This window comes from Colossoma macropomum, unplaced genomic scaffold, assembly GCF_904425465.1.
Source record: "Colossoma macropomum unplaced genomic scaffold, Colossoma_macropomum, whole genome shotgun sequence".
Lineage (NCBI taxonomy): Eukaryota > Metazoa > Chordata > Actinopteri > Characiformes > Serrasalmidae > Colossoma > Colossoma macropomum.
Genome location: NW_023494805.1, coordinates 24779780 through 24795035, shown reverse-complemented (window position 1 = coordinate 24795035; position 15256 = coordinate 24779780).

Below are 15256 nucleotides of genomic sequence, written 5' to 3'. Positions count from 1 at the left end.
CAGTGCTGTTGAGTATTTGTGATGATGTATTCGTACACCATAGACGGGAGAGACATGCAACAGACAATGCATGATCAGGCTGGAACCTGTAAAAACTTTACATGCAATGCTATGCTGGTAACATATTAGCACTCATACTTTCCTCTAGAAAATTTGTCTCAGGTGTAAAGGTGCAACACTCTTCAGCAAAAGGGTCAGGTGACATCTGAAAAAGGCCCTTGCATGTAGGCCAAAATGTCATGTTTTAACCAGATAAGTTACCCTTTAGCTGAGGATAGAGTGAGTGTTGAACCATTACACCTCAGACCCCCCTTCTTGAATTTTGGTAGCAGGTGGAAGCACTTTTTCCCTTATCTGGAAAACTAGTCCCATTTCTGACAGAATTCATTGTACATGTTCACACGTTTACTGACAGAATTCAGAAAGCGCCCAAATGCTGTTATTTTTTTTTCTTTTCTAAGTACAAATCAAAATGATTATCTACATTATCTACATTAATCATATGCAACAAATGCAGCAGATGAGGTTGAAACCCTGTGGAGGTAACAGAAGGGTTGCTGAACTAAACCCAGACGACCACACATTTGTAGACATGCGTGCTGTGCCAGACAGAACCCCAGCCCCTCACTTCAGGCAGAGGCAGGAGAGCTGGAACTGTCCAGCTTTAGAAACAGCAGACAGAAGACTTGGGGAGAATAAGGGCCAGAGCACGTGGGGAGTGCTAGAAGGAACTGGACGTTGCACAAACTCACTCTAGCCAGGCTTTTCTGTCCATAATGGATTCCAGCGAACAGAAAATGAAATCTCTACAAGCCTCCATCTCTTCTCTCTGGAGAGTAATGTATTTGGAGAGTGCGAAGCTTCGGAGTGGTCCGGCGGGGGAGCTAGATTTATTGACGCAGACGTTTTCCAAGCCATTACCAAGACGCCCCAACAGCCCCCAAGGCGGGACCCACTGCGTTGGTGATGTGATCTAAATGAAATATGGGCTGTTTGCCAAGATGCGGGAAACTAATCATAAGGTCCGGCTCTTAAATGTGATACAAGAATGGATGTGTGATAGCAGAGTCTTTTCATGAGAAGACCATGGACAGCCAAATGTCTGAGTGGACACTTGCCAGACATAGCCGTAAGGCTACTTAAAAGGTGAAGCTATGGACCATAACTCAAGCGTGCACAAGCTTTTGACCTACTCAGAGCAAAACAGCCATAGTTTAGTGGAGCATTTCAGTCAACCAGGTGTGAATGTGGGGGTCAGTAAACACAGTTTCTTGGGCTCAAACTTCCTCCTGGGAACCACTGAGAAGCAACACAGAGCTGCTCCTCACTAATATTAAAGCTGCACTTACTGCCTTACTGGTGTGCAGTAGATACAGAGAGCAATAAAACGCAAAGTATATATATATTATTGGATAACTAAACCAATAGTTTGGGGAAAAATCAAAGGCCATTTTTCCACTATCCCAAGTGAAGTTGACTGGCCAAGATATGTTTGATGTCTGAAGTTTGCTTCTTTACTTTTGCACTGGAGTGACGAGGCTAATGTAGCTAATAAGTAATGGAAGCTTTTGACAACCAAAAGCATTGTATATTCAAGATAATCGCTAACACTGTTTTTAGCTCTGTACTTTTGCATGGATTTTTTGGATAACATTATGGATATTATAACATTGTGGATAACATCGCTGTCCAAAAAACATTTAAAACATGATCCAAAATGGTAACTTTACAGGAGAAGGCATTCTTAACATTAATGCAAGTTAATGTAATTTCGTTTTATTTTATTTATTAAGTCCTTTTGGAGCATTTCTATTGGTCCATTCAAAGATTGCTGCTGGAGTTTTGGACAGCAACAGTAAGAAATGCTGTTTGAGGTTATTTAACAACTCAATGCAGTGAGGCAAATGTGTGCTTATTTCAGTACACAGTTAAGACACATACTAATTAATGGGGTACAAGATCCCTGTATTTATTAACTACTTTGTCCTCACAGATCCAGGGTGGAACTAAAGAGGCGAAAGGAAAAATTTTTATCATACTTGATGTTTCACCAAAGTGTCACTTTAAGAGAGGATGAGTAGTGTTGGTTAGTATTCATTTGCACGACACTGTAGCAGCTGTGTGGCCATGAGTCTCGAACGCATTCAAGTTCTGACACTGAAAACACTCGAGTCCTATTAAGTGCACCTATAAACCAGATTTAGTGACTGTATTGCAGGGGCATGGAAAGAAAACAAGAATCCACCACAGACGAAATGTAGGCCGACTCCCTCATTTGTTGTTTCACTCATTTGGTCTGCTGAGGAGTGAATCAACAAGCAAGCAGAGATGGGTACTAGTTACATTTACTCAGTTATATGTACTCAAAATCTTAATGGATTTTCAATTTACACAAGTATATATCTGAGGAAATTAATCTACTTTTCACATTTTAGTCATAAACATTTATTTATAAACAGCTATTTTTGTTTTTATTGTGTTTTTCTGTACTTTATTACGTTCCGTTGTGAGTGGTCACTCGGGTTTGTTGTCACACCTCTGACTTTTGAAGTTTATCATTTTATTTTAGACCAAGAGTGCACCGAAAAGAGAATAGAGCCTAACACACTTCAGTTCTGACAGATGTTGGAAGTACTAATAGGTTCCACTATCGTTCTATACGCCATGTAGTTTTTACTGATACTCCGGGTGTTTTTGGAACGGTACTTTGACTTGAACCACTGTTTCATAGAAGCACTAATTCTTTTACCCACTTCCACAAACAAGCAAGTGAGCTACTGCACAGTACGGCCCTGTCCCATTTCACGCCTTGCCCTTCCACTTAACTCTTACCCCTCCATTTCGTGTGTTCGTGCTTAGGGCTAGGGTGTCCCGATTAGTGTTGAGATAGAGGGGTAGGACGAAGAGTTGAAACTCCTAACGGAGTGTTTTTTCAGAGGTACAGTCCAAACAGAGTGGTATGAAATAAAAGAAAAACCGACATGAAGGCTGCGCAAAGAAACCCACAAATGTAAGCTAAGTATTTTTTCAGTTACAAAATAGTGTTAACCAGTGTATTTTCTACGGAGCCCCGGAGATAAAAAAAAAATAATTTGAGCGAACGTTTAGCAGTTCGTACGCACGTTTTCTTTTATTCGTGTTCACGATTTCTTAAATCGTTCCCTCGTTTTCTTTTAAACGTGCGCACGTTTTTTTTTACTTCGTGGGTACCTTTTTGTTTATTCGTAATCACGATTTTCTAATTCGTTCTCTCGTTTTAATCATTGTCATATTTCATTTTTAACTGAACACACGTTTATTTTTTGATTCGTGCGCAAAATCAATGTAGTAGATACAGGTCGTTTTATTTGTCCGGTGCAGAAACAGCTAACAGCTCCCTGAGACTGTCTCACGGGTTTTGATGAGTTAGATTGATGAGATGATGGACAGAGATGCTCATCAGGTCTGATTTTGATTTGGGCATTATGAAGAAACTGCAGCTCCTCTTCAAAGCAAACGGCCCTCAGATTCATCAGTGCAGCTGCACTTTGGTGGTGAAATGAAGGAAGACAACAAACTACAACCACAATCTTCACTTAGCGCTGGTTCTGCTCCCGCGATAAGCTGTAGTGTTAGAGACCATCACACAATTACAGTTACAATTGTTTGATGGTCTCTAACACCGCAATTTGACCGGGAGCAGAAACACCGTGGGCCGTTTGCTGTGAAGAGGAGCTGCAGTTTAACCCCCCCAAATCAAAATCTAACCTGATGAGCATCTCTGTTCATTATCATCAATCTAACTCATCAAAACCCGTCAGACAGTCTCAGGGAGCTGTTATCAAAATACAAACAACGTGCATTCAGTTAAAAATAAAACATGACCACGGTTAAGAGAAAACGAGAGAACGAATTAGAAAATCGTGATCACAAATAAAAAAAAAACGTACCCACGAAGTAAAGAAAACGTGCGCATGATTAAAAGGAAAAGAGGGAACGATTAAACAAATCGTGACCACGAATAAGAGAAAACGTGCGTACGAACTGCAAAACGTTCACTCGAATTATTATTGTTATTATTTTTTTTTACCTCTGTCCCCTCCGGGGCTCCGTAATTTTCTTAGTTTAATGTCGTTTCAATGTTTTATGGTCATTTTCTTCGTAGCAAACTTAAAAATTGCTAGTAGTATACTGATGTCTTGCTAGCTAGCTAGCTAATTTTAAATGGTGCAGCAGTATTCTTGTGTCTTAGGCATCAGAACTGCTGCACCATTTAAGGTGGAACGGGGAAATTCGAACTAGAAGTTGGCGAATAGTTGACTCCAGCTCCATATCACTGAAGGATTAGGGGTGGGCGATAATAAATAATTGTCGCACCCCCCTTTGAAGTCATATGCTGTCCTAAAGTTAACTAAAGACCAGCAGCGAGGTTGCTGAACTTTACCGCTCCTCTGCTGTCACTCCAGACTGGCAGAGCACCGCTAGTAGCCTGTTAATGAAGTAATGTACTTCTTTATTTGAGAGTTTTCCCATTTCAAAGAGTTATATTTCCACCACTACAACTTGACACTCAATTCCAAGGGGCAAGGTGACACTCAAAAACCAGGGAGAGGGGTAAAAATAAGAAATGGGGTCATCCTTGGGGCTCAGGTAAAGCATATATCCCACTAACATCTTTGGAGACACAATGCTGAATGTCCTGCAACACTTACTCCAGCGCTGCTGACTGGTCTCTTTTGCTCACAGATCAGTCCAGCGTTCTGTGTAGAGGGACTAAGTTCTGCTTCCTCAAAAGGACAGGCAGCTCACATTATCCGAACTTAAGACTAGAGTAAGTCAGGCCTCAAATTGCCTCGTAATTTCTCTTAACTTTGGCCTAGAGGGTCCTTTTATTGTTTGCAATAAGAGGACACTTTTAGTGGGATATTTCTTACAGCCCACTTTTACAGCATATTTTTTCCTCTGCTGTGCGGAGGTTGTCTCAGCCCTGATCTGGGACCGGCGTCGCCCATTACAAATGAATCTGCCAAGAAGACGAAAGGTGGTTGTAAAAGGGCAGTCCTGTAGCAGCACTGTTTTCAGACTAGAAGCTGTTCTTATTGTGCTATTATGTTCAGCTTCCTGCAGGATGTTTTGATGGAAGGTGGGCAGCTGGGAGAGAAGAACAGTCTCAGAGTCGTTAAGTGAAACACCCAAAGGAATCAAATACATTACATTATGTTGTCAACATATTTCAAAATATATTTAAAAAAGAGTGCATTATCAATGCCATAGCATTTCATGATGAATGGATCAATAGAAATGGCCCAAAATTATTTCTTGTTGCCTTAACTTGCATCATAGTTAAAGGGAAATTCTGCTGATTTTTCAAAATTTCTGCACAATTAAATGGTTAAGATACAAACAAGGTCATTCAGAGCGGTTTTGTGTGAAATGCTCTGTTATAGAGGAAGTTACATGCCAGAACTGTTCACCATGGTGGAACCAGACATCTTATATATATATATATATATATATATATATATATATATATATATCCACACAAATATATGGATATAACCTAAAGAATTTTTTTTTCCCAGATCACTTTTTCCCATTATCTAAATTGCTTATCATTCTGTGTGGCGGGGCCTGCTGGAGCCTATCCCAGCGGTCATTGGGTGGATGGCAAGAAACACCCTGGGCAGGTCACCGGGCAGACACACAGACAAATACAATGAGGAACACACTCAGAAGGCACATGTAGGTTCATTTTGGAAAAATTGAAAAAAAAGGCTATATTGTGTTGTATGCATTGTGACTCCTGGTTCCTATCACCACCACTGAAAGAAATCTGGTCGCTAAGTTTCTCTTCAATAAACCATTTCAAGTCTAAGCAGCTAAAAAAAGGGATGCTGAACTTCCATTAAGAATCACAGTGAGAAGCATCTATTTTAGAAAATGACGAGTAAGCTGTGTACTCTGCTTTATCCTCACAGCCTACTTCTATATATAGCCTTAAACTCTTTTTCTCTAAGGCACAAATGTAACATCTTAACCTCTCCGAGTGTTGTCACCAGCATTCAGCGCTTCTGAATCGCAGGCCCTTGAAAAGCTTGTGTTGATTTGCAGCGTTACTGATTCTGCTTTGCCTCGCCTCACTTCTTTTCATAAGGCACAATAAAGTTCCTCTGACAGCGAGTGTCTGGTGAACACTGGAGCTCAGCGTAGAACAGAAAATCTCCTGTCAGCAGAAAAACTCATCACCCCCCCCAAACTGACGAGCACCTTCACACTGCATTCATTTTTTTTTTCTTTTCTTGGAAATAAAACTTGCGAAGTGGTCGGGCCATTTCCAGCTCTCTCTGCTGACCTGGCAGATCTAACCCAGCTCTGTGCATTGTATTGTATTGGTTTTAATTAAATTCAGTTACTCGCTTTCTCCGGCTGCCCTACAGTCGATGTCTCCGGGGTCGGTGGGAGATGGGGTGTGATTAATTACGAAGAGAGAGAGAGAGAGAGAGAGAGGTGCTAAGCCAGGTGCCACAGGAGTTGCATAGAACGAGACACAAAGTCAGCAGGCAGTGTAATGGAAAATCAAAGTGGAATCATTCTTCCTCTTCTCATTCATTTACTCCTGCTCTCTGTGTTAAAGAACGATGGCCCTTCTTGGCTGTGGCAAAGCTGGAGAGTGGCTTATTTCAAACCCATCAGAAGATTTAGGAAGATGGAGGAAACTACTTCACTCAGAAAAAAGGGTAAAAGGAAACTATCCATTGAAATGATATTTTCTAAGTTGTATACCCGTCTCGTCTCCAGGATTTTTATTTTATTGTTATGTTTTGTGAAGGTACAAATACGTACTTTTCACCTGGGAAAAACTTATTTAAGGTACACAATTGGCCCTTAAAAGCACTGTTGTACTTTTGAGGGTACATTTACATTGTTTGTACCTTGATGAAGGAAAAATGTACCAGTGTTTGATATGCCTTTTAGCAGGTTGACTCAACTTCATTTGAATATCGCCTGGATCTTCTGAACAGATTAAAGTTCACATGGGCTGCTACATTTTGACACCACTGTGCTGATGGAGAATCATTTAATTAAAGGTGTGATTTGCATTTGCTCAGGTGTGGGAAATCTTTTCAAAATAAAGGTGCTGACAAGGGTTCTCTGGAGCAATGCCACGGAAGAACCCCTTTAATTTCCCAATAACCTCAGGTGGACAGTTGCTGAAAAAATTAGTTTTGCAAATGAGATAAGTGTGAAGAACATTTCGGCCAGTTTCCAGTTTCTCAGACACAGATTGAGTTTAGTCTTGGACTAAATTGGTGTGTCAGTTGGAAATTCTTTTTTTATGCAAGGCTTAGACTTAATCTGGAGCCTATTCCAGCTGTCATTGGACGCAAGGCAGGATACACCCTGGACAGGTTGCCAGTCCATTGCAAGGCAGACAGATTCTCACGCACACTCATGCCTAGGGGCAATTTAGTGTGTCCAATTGGCCTGACCACGTCTTTGGACTGTGGGAGGAAACCGGAGCACCTGGAGGAAACCCACGCAGACACAGGGAGAACATGCAAACTCCACACAGAAAGAACCCTGGTCATCCAGCCAGGAATAGAACCCAGGCCCTTCTTGCGGTGAGGCGACAGCGCTACCCATATCCTACATTATTCTTGGATTTTTTTTCTCACCCAAAAGCCACTTAAGACATTTTTGTGGTTTTATGTGCCAAAATCAGTAGTAATTTATTTTTACAAGACCTGTTTTTGTACATTAAACAGGCTGTTTTTGTTACTGTGCCTTTAAGACTGATGTATGTAAATGGTCTCTGTTCTGATTGGTTGCCCTGTATTGCACCTTTTTTTAAAAAGCCATTTGGGATGAAATAGTCCTTGGGTGAAGTTAAACTGCTGTATAGGATGAATAGGTGACATAATGTTTTGGCTTTCGAGACATCACAAAACAAACAAATTCAAAACGCAGCTTAGTTTCCATATGTTTTACATTAGGTGTGTTTTGAAACTGACAATGTTATTATATTATACTCTATAATGTTTTATATTATATGAAATGGAATATGTATAATGGAAATTGAGTTTTAAGACTGGACTGAGTGCAGGAAAATAGACAAAACCTCCACAGGTTAATTGAGAAGCTGAGCTCAGTGCTGTTGCCAGTTGTTTAATACTATGGATTTTAGCCATGCCTCTTGGGAAGAGGTTTATTGGGGGCTTTCTGTTACCACATCAGATAAATGTGTTTAGTTTTAGTTTGAGATTGTACAAAACAAGTTCAGAAATGTATTAGGCAATAAAGTGGAGCTGAATAATGCATTACAACTTACCCAACACTCAAGGAAAACCTTCCCTGTGGATTTGTGCTAGCATTTAAAAAATAGTGGGCACACTTTACCTTTTGAGAGTAGGCAAGAGCAGAACTTGGCAGACCTTGGATGGAGCTCTGTTCTGTGCACCATCATATAATTAAATCTATTTTTAACATATAGATGAACATATATATAAAAGTGCACTAAGCTATTTGAAGAGCACATTCTGGCTTGACTGCTGTACTTCTGTTCTCATTTTGATCCTTAGAGATGCATCTTTGATCCTCAGAGAGAAGTCATCACTATTTCTGTGCTGGCTACAGATTGAGCACAAAGCCAGGAGCGTGTTATGATGCAAACATGGCTAACTTTTAAAACACTGTGCTGGCTGACGTATGCACGTCCATTTTTCAGCCTGCGGCACTGTAGGTCCACTGTGGTCCACTGACAGGTCAGCTGCATGCTCCTGGAGCCACAGCTCAGGGGTAGGGAGTGGACCTGCATGGCCCTCTAGAACTTTCTTAAAACTTTCTTAAAACTTTCTGATGCCAAACTGCTGTAGGTCTGGTAGGTCTGCTGTGTGCTGCCAGGGGTACTGAATTATGATAATATATTTCTGCTGGGGAGATGACTTTTGTGGCAAAAGACATATCTAATATTAATAATACTATATCATTTCTTTCTCAATCGTAGCTGTATGTGCATAACCATAATACATATATTTCACTTTATTTTCTCGTTCAAGCACTACCAAGCTTCCAAAGGGCTGTAGCTACTGCCCTGGCTGAACTACTAAAATGCAATGTACAGCAAAAGCACCATGGCAGAGCACACCCAAGAAAATAGAACTGCGTCTAAGTAATGCAGTGCTTTAAATTGTTACAGCAAACAAAATGCAAAATTTTATTGACAAAATGTCATTAAAATAGAAGGTAGGTGACAAAATAAATGCCCACATATAAAATAAATGCCCACATATAAATAGCTCTGAGTAAGATCTTGGCTTTTAAATTTCAGCAAGCTGTAATGCACAAAGCATATTTAATCCCACACTCTTAAAAGTAAAGTTTCTTAAAGGCTTCTTGGCTTATACATTTAGTTATAGGACAAACTTGTCGTTGGTAAACAAAAACCCGTACATTATATGAAGATTCTTTAAACGTTAAAAAGATTCTTCCCACTCAGTCACTTTTACAAAAATGGTTCTTTGAAGAATTCAATTGAAAGCTTATGTAGGGACCCAAAAGTGGTTGTTTTTTCTATGGCAGATTTTCCCAACGTGGTCCTAAGGGACCCCACATTATTGCTCCAACACAATACACAAGACAGATGAGGGAAAATGTGGACTGTCTGATGGGAACCGAGGACCAGGTTGGGAACCACTATTCTACGAGATTGCAGAAGTCAACATCAAACACATCAAGTGTAAAATAGGATACAAAGAGTTAATATCATCATTATTGTTATACTGTTGTAGACGCCCGTATTTAAAATCAAATAAACACATGACAGCCATTTTAGATTTTTATTTTCTTTTACATTCTAACTTTTATTCAGTTTTCAAAAATAATAGCACCCTCACCACTTCCCACAATTATGGACAGTGATATACTGAGCTGTATTCAACATTTAACTCATGCTCAAGAGAATGTACAGTATATATTAATAACTGATGTTTACCATCAAGCTTATAAACCTGAATGTTAGTATGCTATTGTAAACCTGATCAAACCTGCCTCTGTAGGCTGCCAATTTGAGGCTGAATTGGAGACAGCAGCAGATGGCACCCAGAGCCTGTCAGCCTCTTCAACCAGAGAGAAAAAAAAACAGAACAGCTGATCACTGAAGTGACTGTTCATGTGAGAAAGACAATGCCAGGTATTTTACCATGACTGTGCCACCACAACACCACATCTATAGCTTTAGAAACAGTTTTACAAATATTCTTTCCACACAGTATCAGTTTATCCAGGTCACAGCACCCTGAGCTCCATCAGTGAGCATCCGCTGTTTTCTTTGCTGCTTTGTGGAAAGAGCCTCAAATTGCTGCAAATAGAATGACCATCTCCGTATTTGGTTCATTTGGTTTTAAGCTGTACGTCCTTGATCATGACAAAAGAATTTTTCCGAAGATGTGATGACAGCCAAAGAGGTTAAGGAGTTCTATCTCGACAAGTTTGAAGAAATAAGTCATCAAGTTTGAAAATGGTACCGTTTCACAGGGCTCCTACTGGCCGGCAGAGCGGACATTATCTCCAGGGTAATACCACTTTAGATTGGAAATGGATAGAATATGTGCAGAGCAAACAGACTTTTATGACACCATGTTTGCCACAGATAAAATGTTACTTGCATCTTGCTGCAGTCTGGTCACTAGGGGTTTGACAGTGCTGATGACACACGTGCACCTCCTTGTGTTTACCTAAGGTGTGAAGGTCCATCTTGATTTGCAACAAAATGAATGTCTATGTTGTCATATTCAGGTAGAGCGTCTAAAAGATCCCATGTGTTCAGTCATAGTGGAAATTTGCAAGGATTCCTGCCCTTGTCAAGATCCAGGACACATTATATTGCCTTCCAGGATCTGTAGGAGATTCAGAATGTCATGTTAGCAGCCAAAGGGGGCACTCATGAGCGCCCTCTAAGTGCCTTAGGTGCAAGCCTTTGGCGAGGACTGCATCAATGCAGACTCAGCCATGGCCTCTTATGCAGAATTCCTTGAGACACAGGCTAGGACCCATCAGAGTGGATTGGTTCATTTTCAACTGACTGACCACTATGCAGAGAAGGAGGTATTCAACTCTGAAATAAAATGCAATCATTTATTTATTTAACTTGTCATTGAACTGCATTATAATTGTAATGTAGATTGAGCAACTGGAGATGAGAAAATGAGCTGACTAAAAATAAACTAATATGTCAATAACAAAATCTTGCCTGGTACAGTATACCCTGCTAGAAAAACCAACATAGTGCAGCATGCCTGGTCACCAGTAATACCAGCATAAGATGTGTTTTGGATGCTGGTATGCTGGTCAACCAGCATCACTCTGCTGGGTGACCAGCTTAGACCAGGATGGAATTTAAAATCAGTACCCTTGAGGACTCTTGCCCTATATGTTTGCATGTTGTTGACAGTCTTAGGAATTTATTCACAGTTTGACAAACTAGATGCTCCTAATGGCATTGCTGTTATTAGCTGTTACGGTTCAAGGTGGACATTTGATTCTTCTTATGTTGATAACTACACGATTTACTGGACTGTGTATGTTTAGCACTGACATATTACTATGTAACTAATTCAAATGTATAGAAGTTTTGAAGTTATATTGAAAACATATTGAACTTCCTGTTGTTTTGAAGACTTGTCAGACATGTCAGAATGATGTGCGTGCAAACAGGACAAATGAACAGATTTTTGCTCAACTGAGTTAGGTAGATTTGATAATCTTTGTATTATATTTTACTGTTGTTTATGGGATTTTTTTACTCTCATATTAATAACCTTATTCATTACTATCAGTAGTCCACAATTGAGTATTGCAGTCATTTCATGACCTTTTTATTTTTTGTTGTATAATCATGAACATGCAGCAGCCACACATAATATAGCACGGTTTAATAAAGAAATGTATGAGTGACGTGGTCTGTTGTGAAGCTGTGAAAGTCCATACCACCTTGTTATTTAAAGTTGCTGAAGTATCAACTGGGTGAACCCACTCCAGTGCCACTCTGAGACCTGAAACTTCCTCAGTTTTATTTAGTTGAAGGATCTATATGGCTTACATTTTATTACTTTTTGTTCCCCTGAGTTCCACTTGGAGTTCCGCTATGGTTGTGGTGGTAAACCACATTTACATGACCATATTTTACCCCATATTTATACCTTAGAAACAATCAGGCAGTTTTTTCTTAGAGCACTGGTGTGAATAAGCGGATTAATCCGCTGTGGGCTGAATAGGAGAATATATGTAAATGTATTGGCTTTTGTATCAAAAACACTGAATTCAAAACAGGCTGTTTTTACAGATTACTTTCCATATATGACTGTATGTATGTAGTTGGTCTAGGAAAAACACTTCAATAGGTGCAGAACTTTTACATTTGGTGGAGGCTTTAAACTCTAAGACACAAATGATAAACTTACACATCTCATTTATAAAACTTCTTCAAAGGACTGTCCATTGAAATGTTCTTTAGGGAACCAAAAGTGGTTCCAAAGACCCATGCAGGTACACTATATGCACTATAAAGTATGTGGACACCTGACCATCACACCTATATGAGCTTGTTGGACACACCATGATGGAGTTGGTCCAGCCTCCACTCTTTTGGGAAGGCTAAGTCAGGTGTTTAGTGGGGTTGAGTTCAGGGGTCAGACTCTGTACAGACCACTGGAATTCCTCTATACCAAACCCGTCAAACTGTGTCTTTGCTGCAACTGCTAGGCCAAGGCAAGCTATTTTATTAAGCTCCTGATCCACAGATCTTGTGATGATTTTGCTTCAAGAGGCAGTTTGAAACTGTAGTGAATGATGCAACAGAGGATAAGTTGCCCTGCTCTGTGAGTCAGTGTGGTCTACTGCTTTGTGTCTGAGATTTTGTTGCTCATAGATGCTTCCATTTCTCAATAATAGCACTGACAGTTGGCCAGGACAGATCTAGCAGGGCAGACATTTAACAGACTGACTTGGGGCAAAGGCGGCATCCTCAGAGAGTACCAGGTTTAAAGTCACTGAGCTCTTCGGTATGACTCATTTTACTGCCAATGTTCATCTATAGAGGTTGCATGGCTATGTGCTTGATTTAAAACGCCTGTTAGAATTAAGTGCAGCTGAACACCTCAGTTCAATAATTAGGAAGGGGTGTCCACATACTTTTGACCATATCGTGTACCTTCATTTTTAAGAGCGTACCTTTCATGACTGTAGTTTAGCCTGATAATGTACAGTCATCATTGAACACATTAACAGTTTTCCTACAATACAGTGGTGTTCACACCACAACAAACTTTTTAGGAAAGCTGGTCATGAACAGGCCGTGCTCACTCTAAATTGCTTCTGTGCAGCTTACCAAGAGAATGACTCCTTCTGGACGTGTGAGCCCTCTATCAAATCACAATGAGCTGTTTGTTGTTAGGTTGAGTTGATTGTTGTGGCGTTAGGCCATGAGCTGCAAAGGGTTTTGTATTCTGTCCGAGTTGAGGTCCGTTGGGTTGTGTTTTGAGATGCTGTATGCACACAGTGCCTTCACAGATATGCTGGTAGAATACCATTTCTGAGATATTGCTCTTTGGGAATGCTTTTTTTCTAGTTTCAGCCACTGTTGCTCATGAAACAGAGATAGTTAAGAACAAACAAGCCCATTTCATTATTTATTTGTTATCCAGAACAAATAGATAATTAAAAAGAGTAATAGTTGATGAGCTTGTTTGTGTTAGCATGTGTTCTTTAGCTCTGTACATCAGCACATTGGATTTGAAATGAAACAAGCTAGGTGGTTAAACTGTACAGTAGCTCTTCCCTGGCCTATAATTTAGAAGTTGCTGCTTGCCTTCGGTGAGTGAAATGCATGGACAGTGGTGTCCAGGCTGGGGGCACTGAAGTGAATATTACACTTTTTGGCCCAAAAAAACTCCAAAGATGCTTTACTAGAGGGTGAAACACTATTCACTGAGCTTTCAGGCATTTGGTTGGATCAGAGGAGTTAAGATGCTTCTGTACATTTCAGAATTCCTCCTGCTGTCACCATTGGCAGTTCATCATCTATAAAGAAAAATGAGCTAGTTTCACTGGCAGCCATATGGGCGTCTGCCACTTTTCCCGTTATATCCCATATGGAAAAGAAATACATAGGCAAGAATTTTTTGTGTGAGATACATTTCAAATACATTGTTTCATTCCAAAATTTATTTTAAACACTAAAGCACATTAAGCAAAAATAAATATTTAGCCATTTTCATATATTTTCAAATGTCAGCATAAATAAATGTATAAATACACAACATATATTTCTTCTTCATATGGAATGCTTTGATCGCTTTATTTTCCCACATTTTTATTCATTCTATCATTTTAGTGAAACTTTCTCGTCTGTAAGACGTCCAGTATTCAGGCCTTTTAAATTACTGCTTAGCACTAATGAGGTTAGTAATAGCTTGTTCTGTACTATTAATAATTGTGAGGTTAGCAATAACTTCTTATAATTTACCTTTAGTTTTGGTGAGGTAAGCAAGAGCTTCTTTATTAGTAATAGCTTTTTTTATTTACTTCATATCACTGGTGAGGTATAGCTGTTTTATGTACTTTTAGCACTCGTGAGGTTAGCGATAGCTTTTTTTTAAATTTACCTCTTACCACCGGTGAGGTTAGCTATAGCTTTTTTATTTCCTTCTCACCACTGGTAAGGAATAGCTTTTTAAATTTACCTTCAGCACTGGTGAGTTTAGCAATAGCTTTTTAATTTACTTCTTAGCACCCGTTGGCAAGCTTTTTAAATTTACTCAAGGCACTGGTGATGTTAACAGCTTTTTTATTTACTTTTAGCACAGGTCAGCAATAGCTGTTTTTTTACGTCTTAGCAAACTTCTTAGTTCTTAAAGCTTACTTGTGATTTGATCTCGCTAACACATTAGCTTACTGTTCTTCACTTTCTAAGTCTTCCATAAATTTGTTCTTGGCCTGTTCAACAGTTTTATTTAATAAAAAAAAGTATTTTCCAATCATCTGCTGAACAGATTCTTCACTACAGCTAAGCTTACCAGTGTGTTCTTAATTCTTTACAATGCAGCAAACAGTTAACTCTGAAACACCTCTTGTTTTGGTTCTGTCTTTATTGTTTTTCAGCGTTGCGGTGCCCTGCTTTACTGTCACTGACCTCCTGAAACAACAGCATCAGACTCTAAATGTAAGTGCCATTCAGAATCAACCCTAGGCTTTTTGTTAGCTCAGCAATGCAACTGCACAC